The 15,908-nt window shown below is 42.6% G+C and overlaps 1 long non-coding RNA gene across 1 annotated transcript; it reads left to right on the top strand.

Annotated features, from left to right (window-relative positions):
• Positions 1 to 8,686: 8,686 nt before the first annotated feature.
• Positions 8,687 to 15,908, top strand: LOC129063690 (uncharacterized). Its single transcript, XR_008528400.1, has 6 exons — positions 8,687 to 8,752; positions 11,097 to 11,175; positions 11,925 to 11,985; positions 15,123 to 15,220; positions 15,510 to 15,559; positions 15,821 to 15,908. It is a non-coding gene; the product is annotated as an uncharacterized LOC129063690 (long non-coding RNA).

Below are 15,908 nucleotides of genomic sequence, written 5' to 3'. Positions count from 1 at the left end.
AGAATTTAAAATTGACTGGAAAGGCACTAAGAATATGTAATACAATATCAGAGAAACAGATCTAGGATGTGTGTGTGTGTGTGTGTGTGTGTGTGTGTGTAAGGGATTTGACTTTATATGTCATGGGAGCTGGTTAAGCAGCCTCTGTAAGGCTGTTACATTTCTGATGCAGGAGCTTGAGGTTCACAGAACAGGCAGTTAAGCATGGAAGATGGATATAAAGTGGGAGAGAGTAGGAGTGAGTGGAAATCACAAGCACACGCTGAAATTGTCAGTTTTATTACCTCTGATCTTAATGGTAAGATTGTCCTACAAGACCCCAGGCCCTTCGTCACACACCTGGTCCAAAGGTTAGGACTGATGCTGAAGGCTGGTCTGGGGAAAGGTCGGGAAGTTGCAAGCTCAGCTACAGCTGGTGAACCAACATAACACTGTGTGTGGGCTACAAAATAGTGGCTGCCCCGCATCCACCATTTAAAATTGCTCACAATCTCTTGCAGCTCACTCCTAGAATATTCAGGGAATAGAATTCTGGAAAGTATAATTCAGCCTAACCAAGTTGACTTGTTATGAACCACTACAATCATTGTATCAGATGTTAACCTGAATGAGTAATACTTAAAGCAAAATTTCTAGTCCCAAGAAGGCAATGAAAGCATCCAGTAGAACATGAAGAAAGCAGGAAAGCAACCAGTCAGAAATGTCTGACCCGGCATTTGAAAGAGGAAGTTAGCCAGGAAAGAGTCCAGGAAGGTGGAGCAGCAAGCATATGTGAAAGGAAGCGAGCGTGAGAGAGTAACATTTTTTAAGGTCAAGGAGTTAAAGAGGGAATTATAAATAGTAAGGAGTTACATTAGAGTTCCTAAATGCTATGCTTAGAAGTTAGATTTTGTTCAAGGACAGGGAAGCCAATGAAAGAGGTCTTAAGCAGAGGAATGATGACTAAGATTCTTGTTTCAGAACCACTACTAGCAACTAGAGGGAGTTTTGGGGAGAAGATACTGGCTCTGTCTAACTGAAGGGCACGTTCATGAAGATCTCTGATGAACATTCCCACCTTCGTGCAGGCTTTAGACTTGTTTCCTGACCTTGTACCCCTGGCCTTGAGACCCAAGCTTCAGGTCACCAAAAATCGGTAGCTATTTTCAGAGCAAACACCATCTCTGGGTCTCACTCAACTCTTCCTTTCCAAACTTTGAGGACCTCCAACGTTTAGTTCAGCCATGCATCTTTAAATTTTGTTCAAAATGTCTCATCCAGTATTTGTTGAGGTTCTTTAACAAGATTTCTTTAAAGATTTATTCTGCTGTATGGAGTTTGTTTTTGTTTTTTTCTTTGTTTATTTTTTATTTTTAAGTCGGTTATTCTATTACAGTTGTCTCAGTTTTTCCCCCTTTGCCCTCCTCCACCCATTCCACCCTGCCCCCTGCTCCCACAGTCAATTCCCACTCTTGTCCGTGCCCATGGGTCATTCATACTTGGTCTTTGTCTTGCCCCTTCCCCTTCTTTCCACCATTGTCCTCCTTCCCCATCCCCTCTGGTCACTTTTCAGTCTGCTCCATGTTTCCATACCTGTGGTTTATTTTGTTCTTTATTTTGTTGAATAGATTCCACTTAACAGGTGAGATCATATGGTATTTGTCTTTCACCAACTGGCTTATTTCACTTACAATATTCTCCAGTTCCATGCATGTTGTCGCAAAAGGTAGGAATTCTTTCTTTTCTTTTTAAAAGCAGATTGACTTTATTTATTTCTTTCAAATGTCAAAATCCATTATAAAATATTTAAAAAATTAAACCCATTATAAAGTCTCAGCGATAAAAACATGACACCAGCACAGAAGTGATCAAGTAGATCAATGAAATAAAATGAGCATTCTAGAAACAAACATATATATCTAACGATGTAATAATATATGATTAAATTGATATTTCAAATCAATTGGGAAAGGCTTATTCAACAAATAAGGTGCATGAACCACTATTACTTGAAATAAATATAGAGCTCCATTTCACACATTACACAAAAAATAGGTGAGTTAAAATTGGTAAAATCTAAGGAGTTTTAGGAAAAAATACAAAATAACATTTTTCTTACCCTGAAGTAAAATATTCAAACCCAAAGCTATAAAGTAAAAAATTGACAATATGACTATATTAAGCATTTAAGACTATATAGTAATATACATATTAAAAAAGCTAAAGGACAAGTAATAGAATAGGAAAGTACAACACATAACAAAAGGGTTAATAGTTTTTTCCTACAGTCAAAAAATGGATAAAGAATACCAGAAAGTCATTTAAAGCTTTTTAAAAATAAGAAATAGACAAGAAATATACAAAAACAGGTTTAGTTTCAACAAATAATGTAACATTTAAAATAACATTGTCACAATCAGATTAATAAGTATTAAAAACATTGGTAATATCAAGTGTTGGGAGCTGTGAAAGGAACTGGGTATTCATAGACTCTTCATCTTAAAGCAGTCTCTTTAGCATATCTTGCAATGCTGGTTTGGTGGAGGTGTATTTTTTTAGCGGCCTTTTGTCTGGGAAACTCCTTATTTTGTCTTCCATTTTAATTGAGAACCTTGCTGGGTAGAGCAGTCTTGGTGGCAGGCCTTTGCTTTTCTTTACTTGGAATATTTCTTGCCATTCCCTTCTGGCTTGTAGTGTTTCTGCTGAGAAGTCAGCTGCTAGCCGTACCAGGGCTCCCGTATATGTTACTACATCTTTCTCCTTTGCTACCTTTAGGATTCTCTGTCTTTGATATTTGCCATTTTAATTATGTGTCTTGGAGTGGGCCTCATTGGGTTCCTCTTGAAAGGGACCCTCTGTGCTTCCTGGACTTGTGTGACTTTTTCTCTTCTCCAATTAGGAAAGTTTTCCATCATTACTTTTTCAAACAGGTACTCTATCCCTTGCTCCTTCTCTTCTCCTTCTGGTATCCCTATCATACGGATATTATTATATTTCAGATTGTCCTGCATTTCCCTAAAAGCCTTTTCTTTCTTTTTTAGCCTTTTTTCATTTTCTTGCTCTTTCTGGGAGCTTTTTTCTACCTTATCCTCCAGCTCGCTGGTTTGCTGCTCTGCTTCATCTAGCCTGCTTTTGGTTCCTTCTACTGTGTTCTTTAGTGCAGAAATTGTATTCTTCATTTCCTCTTGTCTCTCGTTGACAGATTTGATGTCCTTTTTCATGCTGATAGAGTTTGCAGTAAGTTCCTTGTAGTTTCCGGGTAGTTTCTTGTAATTCTCTCTGAGCTCACTGAGCTCATTGAGCTTCCTTCGGACCGTTGTTTTGAACTCAATATCTGATAATGTACTTGCCTCTATTTCATTTAGTTCTCTTTCTGGGGATTCCTCCTTTCCCTTTGATTGGGGGGTGTTTCTTTGTCTTCCCTTTATTTGTGAGACTCTTCTTTTTTGCTTCTGCCTCTTAAACTGATCTCTTGATTTCCTGACTTTGTGGTATGAATTTCTATGGTAGGAGGCTGCTGTTTTTTCTTTCTGGATCTGCCTCTGATGATGTCAGATGTTGACCCTGTCTGGCCTTAGGCAGTCTGTTTGAGACTTCCCAGGAATCTGCTGTATGTGGCTGTCTCCTTCAGCTGTTAATCTAGTCACTCTGCACTCAGCGGGCTGGCTTAGACACCACAGGGTGGGGCAGAGTCCCTCCTGGGGGTGGGGTTATTGGGTCCTCTCATGCTGCCACTATGGGAGTGGTCTGCCTGAGCCAGATGGCTGCTGCCGAAATGGGGGAGGAATCAGCACTGGGATTCCGCCAGCTACTCTCTCTGTCGTCTCCCCAAAGCCTCCATCCCCAGTTTCTCCTCAAGTGCCTCTAGACCACTCTGCGCCTCCTTTAGCCAAGGATCTACTATCTCTTGATGCCACTCAGTATTCAGTTGTAAGGCTTTAGCACCACCAGGCCAGGGCAGAGTCCCTCCTGGGGGCGGGGCTGGTGTGTCCTCTCATGCTGTTGCTGCTCAGGGGAGTGGTCTCTGCCTGAACAAGATGGCTGCTGCTGCATGGAGGATGAGTCAGCACCAGGATCCCGCCAGCCACTGTCTCAGTTCTCTCCCCAAAGCTTCCTTCCCCAGTCTCTCCTCAGGCGTCTCCAGCCCACTCTGCGCCCGCCTTTGCCGGAGACCAGGGTAAGTGGCTGCAAATAAAAAGTTATGCATTGGCCCTTTAAATGGCTCTTTGAGTCTCCAGCAGCCTGTCTCTGGCAGAGAGCAGCCCTGCCACTTTTTGCAACTAGCTGTTATCTGTGTACTTTTTGGCCTCTGGTGCTGCAGGCTGGAGATCCCTGCTTATGGTTTAGACCGTGCTCTTCTCAGGGGGATCCAACTGGCCATATCAATATCCATCTGGTTCTACCGCCTGTGGGTGTCCCGCCTGCCTCCTCAAGTCTCTACCGCACTCCTTACCAGTTAGGTTGTGTTAAAGCTGATTCTCCTGTCTGTCCAAGGTTATAAGGCTCCTCTCTCATTATTGTTCAGTTGTTTGTTTCAGGCGATTTCTCCGCAACTTAGTTGTAATTCCAGATTGGTCCTGGGAGGAGGTCAGTGTGACTTCCGTTCACTCCTCCGCCATCTTGATTTCTCTCCTGTATGGAGTTTTCGCATTCACTCTTCATCCCCTTGAAGTCTTACTCCCCATCACTACCAAACAAGCTGTTTTAGCAGCAGAGGTTATGATTTTTCCATTTCCAAATCCAATCAGCTCTTCCCAGTCCTTGTCTGCCTGGACCTCCCACAGCAGCCTCTGACAATACTGGCCACAACTTTTCCTTCCTTTCTTTCCTCCCTGGCATCAGATAGCATTTGTTCACTGCAACTGTTCCCTCTCCATTTCCTCAGGTGACTCCTCTTTTGTTTTTTGCCTCCATCTTAAAAGTTGGTGTTCCTCAGAATTCTAGACTGGGGATTTTTATTCTCATTCTACGCATTGTACCTTGATGATTTTGTCCATTCCCTTGGCTTCTACTGTCCTGTGTATGCTGATGACTTTCCAATCTGTGTCTCCAGTTGTATTAAGCAGGATAGGTTAGACAAGTGCCTTAAGAACCTATCCCAAAAATCTCAGCAGAGAAACATGGAGAGAGGTTATTTCTTGCTCATAAAGAATTTACCCCAGGTTCTGGTAACCCTCAAGAGAAGCTGTCCCCTATAAGGTAACTCAGTGACCCAGCTTCAGAGCTTTCAACCTCACCTCTTCATCACAAATCTCCATGCTCACCCTGTGGGGGAAGGGGTCTGAGGGGGTCTTGCTTCAGCAATTAAGTGATTCAACTAGAAGGGATATCGATGACTTTTATTCATAGTCTATTGGGCAAAATTTGTCATGTGGCCCCGCCCAGCCACAAGTGAGGTTCTGTGACAAAAGGAATCCAACAACTGGTAATGGGCAAGCACCAGTGCTGTCTACCACAAAAATCTAGGTCTCTTTCATGAGCTCCAAACCTGTGCAACCAAGTACCCTCACTACATTGCTAGCAGAATGTTTCACAGGCATCCTAAATTCACTGTGTCCAAAAGCAAGCCCATTACATCCCCTTCTTCCATATACTCACTATTAGCCAATGAGACAATGCAGAAAGCTGCGAGGTATCCTGAGTCCTCTCCCTCCCTTGCCTTTCTCTCACAGCTAATAAATGAGTACATTCATCACTCTGCCTGCCTCTTCTTTCCCATGGCCACAGCCTCTGATCACATCACCCCTGCTCTCCTCATCTGCAACTCTGCCATACTGAACAACCCACTGATGGCCCTCACCAGTTCCTCCTACCCAAGGTTGCGTAAGCCCAAATGTGATCATGTTATCCTCTTCAGTAATCTCTCTGTTGCCTCTAAGGTCAAGTTCGTTTAGGGTCTTGCCCTCCTCTCCAGCCTTTTCTTCCTCTTCTATTTCCCATCCCCAACCCAATCTCACACCCCATAGCACCAGCAATGGTGAAATAATATTTCCATTTCCCTGTACATGACAAAGCATATGTTTGCTCATCTTGTTCCTCTGCCTAGAAGGTGTGATTCATCTTTCAAGATACAAATCAAAAGCCATCTTCCTGATGCGTTTTTTGACACCCACTCTCCTCCCCCTTATTGGGTAACCTGCGCTCTTTCTCTTTTGGGTCCCACTCCATCCTGTAGTGACGCCCAACATCGCATCTACAGCATTTCATTACACTGAAATGTACTCCAGCGCGTGACATTGTGCGTGCGTGCACAGTAAATGTCTGATTTATTCATTAATCCTCACTCTAAATCTTGAGCATCTGACATTTCCTTCCCTGGCTCCTCTTCCTCCTTCGGACCTTCGAGGACATCTTTGACCACAGTGACGTTTTTTCCTCCCTTATTTTGCTACCACTCTTCTAAATGTCTCTGAGATGACTTTCTATCCCTTCACCTGCCCACTGCTGGTCCAGGCGCCTCGTATCCCTCAGCTGGATCACGGCGGTAATCCCTCAGCCAGACTTCCGTCGCTACCCTGGCTGTCTTCCAATCTCTTCTCTCCCCCGGTTTTAGTGATCCAGACTGCAAGTTCCATCCTGTCACCCTCGTTTTGGCATAGATAACCCACTTCTCTTCTAAAAAGACAAAATCTCTGAGGGAACTGGCCCCTTCCTCCTCCTTCAGCTTCATGCCCCGACAGCCTGCGTCACCCTCGCGCACTCCTGTACTTGAAAAACTCTCTATCACACTAGTTTGTTTGGACTTTCTGACTCAGGGCTTTGGAGTGTTAATGTTCCGTTCCCTGCGATCATCACCAACCTCCCCCGCTCCCGCCCCCGCCACCCCCCATCACTTTTGGCCTAATGAAACCCCAACTGGCACCTCCGATTTCGGCCTGTGTCCTCCAGGACGCCGACCCTGGCTCCCTGTGTCGCAGACACACACAGACGGGGCCCTCCCCCTTCACAGCCAAGGGAACTGCCACCACCCGCCATTTCTTTGTGTGGCCGCGGCCTCCTTCACTATCCACAGGTTCCACAAAGGAAGGAAAAGGCCATTTTCTACTTACCGTCACATCCTCAGAACTTACACGTGGCACAAAATAGGTGTCCACTGTGGAGTGAGTGAAAAAAGGAATTCTCTCCACCCCTGAGATTAAAAAATATTGATGTGGTGGTTGACTCCTTCCTGCTATTTCCTTCCCTTTACCCAGGTCCCCAGTCCTATGATTTCTAGTCTATGACAGGTTTCCCACGGGTCCCTCCCCGTTCCTTCCGCTCATGCCTTTGTTAAATACCTAAAACACTGCCCTGCTCTCCTGGCCGATTTCTGCACCTCTTTCTCTACCTGTAGTTTCTCTTATGTGACGTGGTATAATCTTCCTTAAAGGCCATGTTTATTAAATCCCAATTCAGAAACCTTTAGTGGTTCCTTATTAACACTTAAAATATATTCCTTGCTTGGATTCAAAGACCTTCAACAACCGGGCTGGAATCCACCTATGGAACTGAGTTTTATCTCCCACCCTTTACTAATGCTCCACCCTGGAACGGTGCTGATATTTCAGAAATACATCACTTGGACATCAGCAGCCAGTCCTGGGCCTGGGGCACTCCTCACACACTTTCTCCTTTCTCCCTCCGTCCGAGCCCCATCCGAGCCCCAGGCCCCAGCGCCCGGGCTGTCTGCACGCAGCCTCCTCTGATGCCGCACCCTCGGCTAGCCCTTCCTGTCCTCTGTCTTCCCCGGGCTCTCTGCCTGGCCAACTCTGTCCTGTGCCCTGGTTGTCGTGTCCATGTCTGCTCCTCGCAGTCCTTCCCCGATGACCTGTTTATCCAAAGACATTCTCCCATTCACTCTCAGGCGTGGATGACGTCCTGCCTCTTTTCTTCATGGCAGTTACAGGACCCGTCACCCGCCTTCGCTTGCTTGCCAGGTCTCTTCTCGGTTAGATGGTAGGCCCCGTGAGGAGCTTCTCAGAATTACCCTCAGCATCCAGCCTGCTGCGTGACCCAGCATGTTTATTTCATGAGCATATTTATTAATACTGTTTTACAAATAAAGGTTTATAAGTGATCGGCCTTCTCTCTGAAAGGCTCTCCATGTTATTAACATCAAGTCTGCACAGCTGTCACTTACATCTTTTTTTTTAATCCTCACCTGAGGACATGCTTATTGGTTGGAGAGAGAGAGGAAGGGGGAGGAGAGAATTGGTTGCCTCCTGTACGTGCCCCGATTGGGGATCGAACCCAAAACCTAGGTATGGGGATGTGCCCTGACTGAGGATCAACCCACCGGCTTTTCGTGTATCGGACGGCGCTCCAGCCAACAGAGCCGCCGGCCAGGGTCGCACTTGACTCTTAGGGCTACTGTTCAGTTTTTTTAATTCACCTTATCTCCGTGGTTAGAATAAGAGACACTGTAAGATGCGTGGTGACAATGATCATGTCATACTGCTGACCACCTCTCCCCCGCACCCCACAGTATCTGGCATGTGATTAAATACTCAACATGTACTTAATTAGAAAGAAGTTTGTCTTATCCCTGGTGCTCTGATGTTCATGTTTCAAAAGATACAAAAGAAGTTCTCTGTTTATGGGATTAAAAAAGTACAGTGTTGGCCTCAAAGAGGAAGTCTACTCTTGAGTTTCATTGATTTGCAACACAGTTTCATGAGGCCATGACAGTGATAGTACTTACTTCGTCATTTTTGACAAATAAGAGTAGCTGCGGAAGCAAGCGCAAGTTCAGCTTTAGACAGTGCCTTCTCATGACTGGACCTTTTCTTAAAAGGTAAATGGATTTACCCCTGCTTTTAATCTAGATGAAATAATCATTCACCCAAAGGGAAATGTCATCTAACTGTTAGTAGTTTCTATCATTTTTTGTCTTTTAAACTTTCTTTGGTGGGGAGAGGGTTGGCTTTGAATGTCTGCATTGAGTTGGTGAATTTAAAAGCAACTGGGAAGATTCTGTGGTGCCGGACAAAACGTGAAAAAGCATATGTAGCGTTGTCTCTATTTTAATTTCTGCTTCTGTCAAATGTGTACAATGTTTTTTTTTTCCCCCAAAGATAATGTGTTTCCTTCTTTTCTCTGCCTGGATTTGTAAGTAGCTATTGCCCTGTGGCATTGGGTAATGGTTTTGCCTTTCAGGGTGCAGTGGCCTGACTTTTTTTAAGGTGGCTGTGGTAACCTTCTTTGGGACAGTTGCAAATGCAGAGCCACTGTTGTGAAGATTAAGATTTTACAGAAACCTATGATCCTCTTTTCCACCTCCCCGGGGTAGGTCTAGTGTAGGTTAATAGGACAAGTTCATACTCTGTTTATTTAGTACGAATACGTATTTCGGTATATTTAAAATGCTATATAAATATTTTATGGTGCCTTACAAAGAGCATTGTTAACTTTTAAATGAAAAAAAGAAACAAAAAGTGCCAGAAAAATCATTACCACTGCTGATTCTGCTACACACGGTGGCTTCCTGTTCTCCTGGGTCAGAGTTCTCACACAGTTTCCCTGTTGGTGCCTTTTTTATTGTCCTGCATGTGTGATCTAAAAAGATTTGGTCGAGTTGGAAGACACTTGATATAAAGTTGCTGTTGCTACTGGTCCATGGCAATGAGGTCCTGCTCCCAACACACCCCATGTCCAAGGACTTGGAAATTGATTCGCTTTTGAGAGCTGGACAGTTAACTAATTGATGGCATTCATTGTCTGAATAAATTACCTGAAAATACAACGATAGAGCAGAGCCAAACATTTTTATCGTGGGTTTACTTAAATATGAAATAAAAGTGTGGTCTCCTAGAGTTGTTTTATTGTATTATAAAGTAATAAAATAGAAATAATAATACAAGTGGAAGCATTTATGAACAGGCAGAGAACTGGCTCAGCAAGCTGTAGTACAGAGCTGTAGCAGAGGGCCTTGTCGCCACGAAAAACTCATACAGGAAATTTTTAGTGGCGGGGGGAGTGCCTGTGACAAAAAGTGTTGTTGTTGTTGTTTTTTAAAGGATGGATGAAGAAATATCTCAACTATTCTTTTAAAAATGCATGGCAGACAAATACTGTCTCACTTATATGTGGAATCTTTACAAATCAGACTCACAGAACAGATGCCAGAGACGGGGGGTAGGGGGGGCGGTATAAAGGAGGTCAGAGGTAAAGGCTTCCCATTGTAAGACCAGGAAGTCCTCAGACGTAACGTGCAATGTGATGATTATAGTTACTGCTGCGCTGCATATTTGAAAATTGCTAGGAAAATAGATCTTAAACGCTCTCATCACAAGAAACAAATTGTAACTAACTTATGGTGGTGATCCTTGTGATATATATGTATATCAAATCATTAATTTGTATACCTTAAACTAACACAATGTGATATGTCAATTATACCTCCATAAAACTGAAAACAAAAAAACAAAAAAATTTAAAATTCATGGACGTACAGCTAAAAGGAAATACTCTAAAATATTAACCATGGGTAGTGGGAGCTTGGATGATTTTACTTTTCTGCTTTTCAGTACTTTATACTTTTTGGTACGAATAAATAAATAAAAAGGGGAAGATATAGGCTAGAACCATAGCCTAGACAAGGACATGGACCTACTCAAAAAGACAGTATGTGAACAGAAGCATCTGATGGAGCCAGAGGTAGGACCTCCAACAGCAAATTTGTCCAAGTTCCCTCGGTCCGACCGGGGAAGAGGGAGGTGGATGCCTCACACCTAGATGACAGTCAATATTGAAAAATGTCCACTCGCCTCCTCCCAGCCTGCCTTCAATTCACTGCTTACCGAGCAAAGTCGTGGTTTTCATTGGCCTTATATGTTCTGATAGAATGCGACTTGTTACACCAACATGTTCCTTACGCCATTTCGGTTTATACATCCGTCTCCTGTGAGTTGGTTGGTGGGAGTGAGTTCTGGATTAATCAGTCAATTCCAGGTTCCTTGATGAGGTCACACATCTAGACCCGCAAAGCCAACGACGGGATGCTGAGCTGTGGCTAGCAGTCCACGTAGCCTGTGATCCATGACCTCGTTAACATGCCTGCCCATGACTTGCTTCTCTCTCATTGTTACTGCTCTTAAACGGAGACCACAGTTGACTCTTCCCTGGCCTCTCCTTTCCAGGCTTTCTCCGAGGTACCTTCTTCATTTTCAAGGGAAGACAGTATGGGAGGAGGTCAATCCAAAACCGGCCCCAGCACCAGTAAGTTCACGACAGAAACCATTAACCGCCTCACCGCTGAGCTAAAATGAGCTGGGGCAACTGGAAAGTAGACTGTGATGAGACATTTCTGAAGTTGGAAGAGTCAGACCTCCGTGATGAAGAGTGAAAAAGGGAATCGGAGGGAACTGATCCTCCAGACTTGAATTAAGGGTGTCTCTGTGCTTGGTATTAGGCCAGCTGGGTGGTTTGGGGAAATCTAGTTCACTTCCCTTCCCATCCACCCCATTTACGGTGCAGGACTGGGAAAGCTCACTGCAGCTGCCTTTTACTTCCCTGCAAACAAATGAACAAATCTAAAAAGCAGCAAGGTCAGATCCCCAAGGATCTTGGGAAACAATAGTTCTGGAATCAACTTTGGGAGCTTGACTCCCTGGCATTGAGATCAATTCTCTGCTTGAAGCCAAGGGAGCATATCTCCCTAGGAGTCCTGTTAAAATCTTTGAGGGAAACACAGATGTTTTTATCAAAGGGACATATGGGGCTATAGAAACACTAGGCTTTTCCTCCATTTGTATAGCTGATGGTTTTGTAAGTCCTGATTCCAATTTCCACGTTAAAGGATTCAGGACGAACGTCTGAGGAACGCCATTCTCTCTGCTTGTCAAGTTCTAGCCCCCAACATTAATCTCCACTGGGGGCTTGGAGCGGAGAAGGCACCTGGGACGCTTAAGCTGGAAAGATGCATGGAAAGTGGCAGATACACTAACCCCCTTCATGTTCTCTCATAGACAAACCAACCACAGTAGCTCCAACAACTACTGCTGCTCCCTGTCTCTGCAACTACCCCAAGTAAGTGACCGTTCTCACACCCATTTCATCTTATACCGCATGGTACATTGGCTCAGTGGATTGAGTGCCAGCCTGAGAACCATGTGGTCCTTGATTTTGTGTTGACAGCTTGGACTTATGGACTTGGTGAGGGACGTCTGGGGAGAAGGGGCCAGAAACAGTGGAAGAACTAAATCAGTTTTTTAACCTTATAGTGTTTTTCTTAGCCTAGAGACCCCCAAATCTCAAGAGATCCATGAGTCTCCTAAGTTTATAAATAAAATCTGCAGTATGCGGCCACTGATGAACATTATTTAAAATTACAGTTGACATACTATATTGTATTAGTTTCAGGCGTACAACACAGTGTTCAACATTTATGTAACTTACAACACATTCTGTCAACCCCCCTCCCCTCTGGCAACCATCCATTTGTTCTCTGTATCTATGAGTTTGTTTCTGTTTTGTTTGTTAATTTATTTTGGGCTTTTTTTATTTTTTTGATTTCACATTTAAGTGAAAACATATGCTATTTTGCTGCCTCTGTCTGACTTACTTTACTTGGCACACTACCCTCTAGGTCCATCCACATTGTTGCAAATGGCAAGATTCCATTCTTTTTTATGACTAATATTCCATTATATAATCACCTGCCCACGGCTGTGTCTCTCTCATTGTTGCGGCTCTTATTTTGAGATCACAGTTGATCCCTCCACTACCCCTCCTTTCCAGGTTTTCTCAGAGGTGTATATATGTCACGTCTTCTTTATCCATTCATCTATTGGCAGACACTTAGGTTGCTTCCGTATCTTGGCTACTGTAAATAATGCTGAACATAGGGGTACATATGTCTCTCCAAATTAGTGTTTTGGGTTTCTTCAAATAAATACCCAGAAATAGAATCACTGGGTCATAAGGCAATTTTATTTTTAGTTTTTTGAGGAACTTCTGTACCCTTTTTCCTAGTGGCTGCACCAATTTACCGTCCCACTGAACGTGTGTGAGGGTTCCCTTTTGTCCACATCCTCCCCAACACTTATTTGTGGATTTATTGATGATGGCCATTCTGACAGGTGTAAGGTGGTATTTCATTGTGGTTTTAATGTGAATTTCCCTGATGTTGAGCATATTTTCATATATCTATTGACTATCTGTATGTCCTCTTTGGAGAAATGTCTATTTAGGTCCTCTGCCCAATTTTCTTCATGTTAAATTGTATGAGTTTCTTATATATTTTGGATATTAACCCTTAATCAGATGTATCATTGGTGAATATAATATGTTCTCCCATTCAGTAGGTTGTCTTTTCATTGTTATTTTTTAATGGATTTCTCTCTGTGCAAAAACTTTTTAGTTTGATGTAGTCCCACTTGTTTTTTTGTTTGTTTCCCTTGCCTGAGGGGACATATGCAAAAAGATATTACTAAGAGCAATGTCAAAGAGTCTACTTCCTATGTTTTCTTCTTGGAATTTTATGGTTTTGAGACTTACATTTAAGTCTTTAATCCATTTTTAGTTTAATCTAGTATATGGTATAAGAAAATAATCCAGTTTCATTCTTTTGCCTGTGTCTGTCCAGTTTTCCAAACATTATTTGTTGAAGAAACTGTCTTTACCCCACTATATAGTCTTTTTTCCTTTGTCATAGATTAATTGACCATATAGGCATGGGATTGTTTCTTGGCTCTCTATTCTGTTCTGTGTTTGTTCTATATGTCTATTTTTATGCTAGGGCCATGCTGTTTAAATTAGTATGGATTTGTAATATAGTTTAATATCAAGTATTGTGATATCTTCAACTTTGCTCTTCTTTCTCAAGGTGGCTTTGGCTATTTAGGGTCTTTTGTGGTTCCATATAAATTTTAGGATTATTTGTTCTCGTTCTGTGAAAAAACACCATTGGTATTTTCATAAGGATTGCATTGAATCTGTAGGTTGTTTTGGATAATGTGGATATTTTAACAATGTTAATTTTTCCTATCCATGAGTATAGTATGGCCTTTCATTTATTTGTGTCTTCTTCAATTTCTTTCTTCAATCAATGTCTTATAGTTTCTGAGTACAGGTCTTTTGCCTCCTTGGTTGAATTTATTCCTAGATATTTCGTTCTCGTTGATGCGATTGTAAATGGGATTTTCTTAATTTCTCTTTCTGATAGTTTGTTAGTGGTGTGTAAAAATACAACCAATTAGTGAATATTAATTTGATATCCTTCTATTTACTGAGTTCATTTATTGTGATAGTTTTTTGGTGAATTTTTTAGAGTTTTTCTCTATATAGTCATCTGCAAATAATGACAGTTTTACTTCTTCCTTTCCAATTTGGATGCCTTTTCTTTCTTTCTTTTCTTTTCTTTTTCTTTCTTTCTTTCTTTTTTTTTTTTTTTGGTCTCATTATTGTGGCTAGGTCTTCCACTACTATGTTAAATAAAAGTGGTGAAAGTGGACATCCTTGTCTTATAGCTGATCTTAGAGAAAAAGTTTTTAGGTTTCTACCATTGATGATGTCATCAGTGGGTTTGTCATATATGGCCTTTATGATGTTAAAGTATGCTTCCTCTATTTCCACTTTGCTGAGAGTTTTTATCATGAATGATGTTGGATTTTGTCCAATGCTTTTTCTGTATCTATTGATATAATCATATGACTTTTTTTTATTTTGTTTCTGTGGTATATCACATTAACTGATTTGCAGATACTGAACCAGCCTTGCATCCCAGGAATAAATCCCACTTGATCATGGTATATAATCTTTTCAACATATTGCTGAAATCTGTTTACTGGTATTTTGTAGAGGATTTTTACATCTATGTTAATGGCCTATAATTTTCTTTTTTCTCTTTCTCTCTATTTTTTTGGAGTGTTTTTGTCTGGCTTTGATACCTTGTATTGCTGGTCTTGTAAAATGAGTTTGGTAGCCTTTCCTCCTCTTCAATTTTTTGGAATAGTTCAAGAACTTCTAGAGGGGAAAGAGAGACCACAGCTTTCACTGAGGCCTCAAACAGATCTGAAACCTGAAACCAAGAAGTTGAAGACCAATGGCAAGTGTGAAGGCTGTTTCAGAGGTTTACCCATAGGAGGGACATGTTACACTCAGGTCTTTAGGAAAAGCCTTCAAAGAGCCCAAAAAGTCACCTGCTCCCTTTCTTTGCCACACAGAAAAGAACTTCATTTGGTCTTAGCCTTTCTTGCTGGGATTCTGCTGACACTGCTATTGGTGGCGGTTGTCTTCCTTGTCATAAAGAGCTACAGGAAATGTAAGTGGCCTCTGGGAGAGGGGGCAACACTTCCTTTTCGCCATTGAGAATGGAGTTAGCCTTGAGTGGAGAATAGAAAGGAGCGGGTAAAGCCTGCTCAGCCCACCTTCTCTGCAGACAGCAGGTTCAAATCCCTCCACTTCTCACCTACCCTCTTGACCCTCCTCCTTTCCCACCTACGACATCTCCTCCCACCCACCCCTTCACCCAAGACTGAGGGGAGAGGCTTCCAATTCCTCCAGACCCCATCAGTGAGACTTGTCCCTTTTCTTCCTGGCACTTGTGACAGGCCACTCAAGTCCCCAGGCTCTGGATTCTCACTCAGATTCTCTTGCCAAGGTAAGATGACCATGCTGTTTCCGTGCCCCTGGAAACTGCTGTCATTGGGATTTCCCTCTATGCTATGCCTTATCCGCTAGACTAGGGATTGCTTTCTGGATGCTGGGCAAGCACTTCACAGGGTTCTTCTGCTGCCTTTGGGTCTTCAAGTCTTTCAAGTTGCTTCTAAAGAGGACCTTGATTCTATAGACACCCTTGCTTCTAAAGACACACATTCCTCCAAACTGAATTAGCTCCTTCCTTCTCCTCTTTCCTCTGTAGTTTTCAACCCCCCGGGAGGATGGAAACTCTGCCAGCATGGATTTCAAAACCTTGAAAGAAACGAGGGACCACTGGAGTGCAAGCAATT

This window comes from Pteronotus mesoamericanus, unplaced genomic scaffold (genome assembly GCF_021234165.1).
Source record: "Pteronotus mesoamericanus isolate MK-2021 breed Mesoamerican mustached bat unplaced genomic scaffold, CSHL_Meso_final scaffold_99, whole genome shotgun sequence".
Taxonomy (NCBI): Eukaryota; Metazoa; Chordata; class Mammalia; order Chiroptera; family Mormoopidae; genus Pteronotus; species Pteronotus mesoamericanus.
Note: the sequence above shows the minus strand (reverse complement) of the source record. Positions and strands in the feature narration are given on the sequence as shown.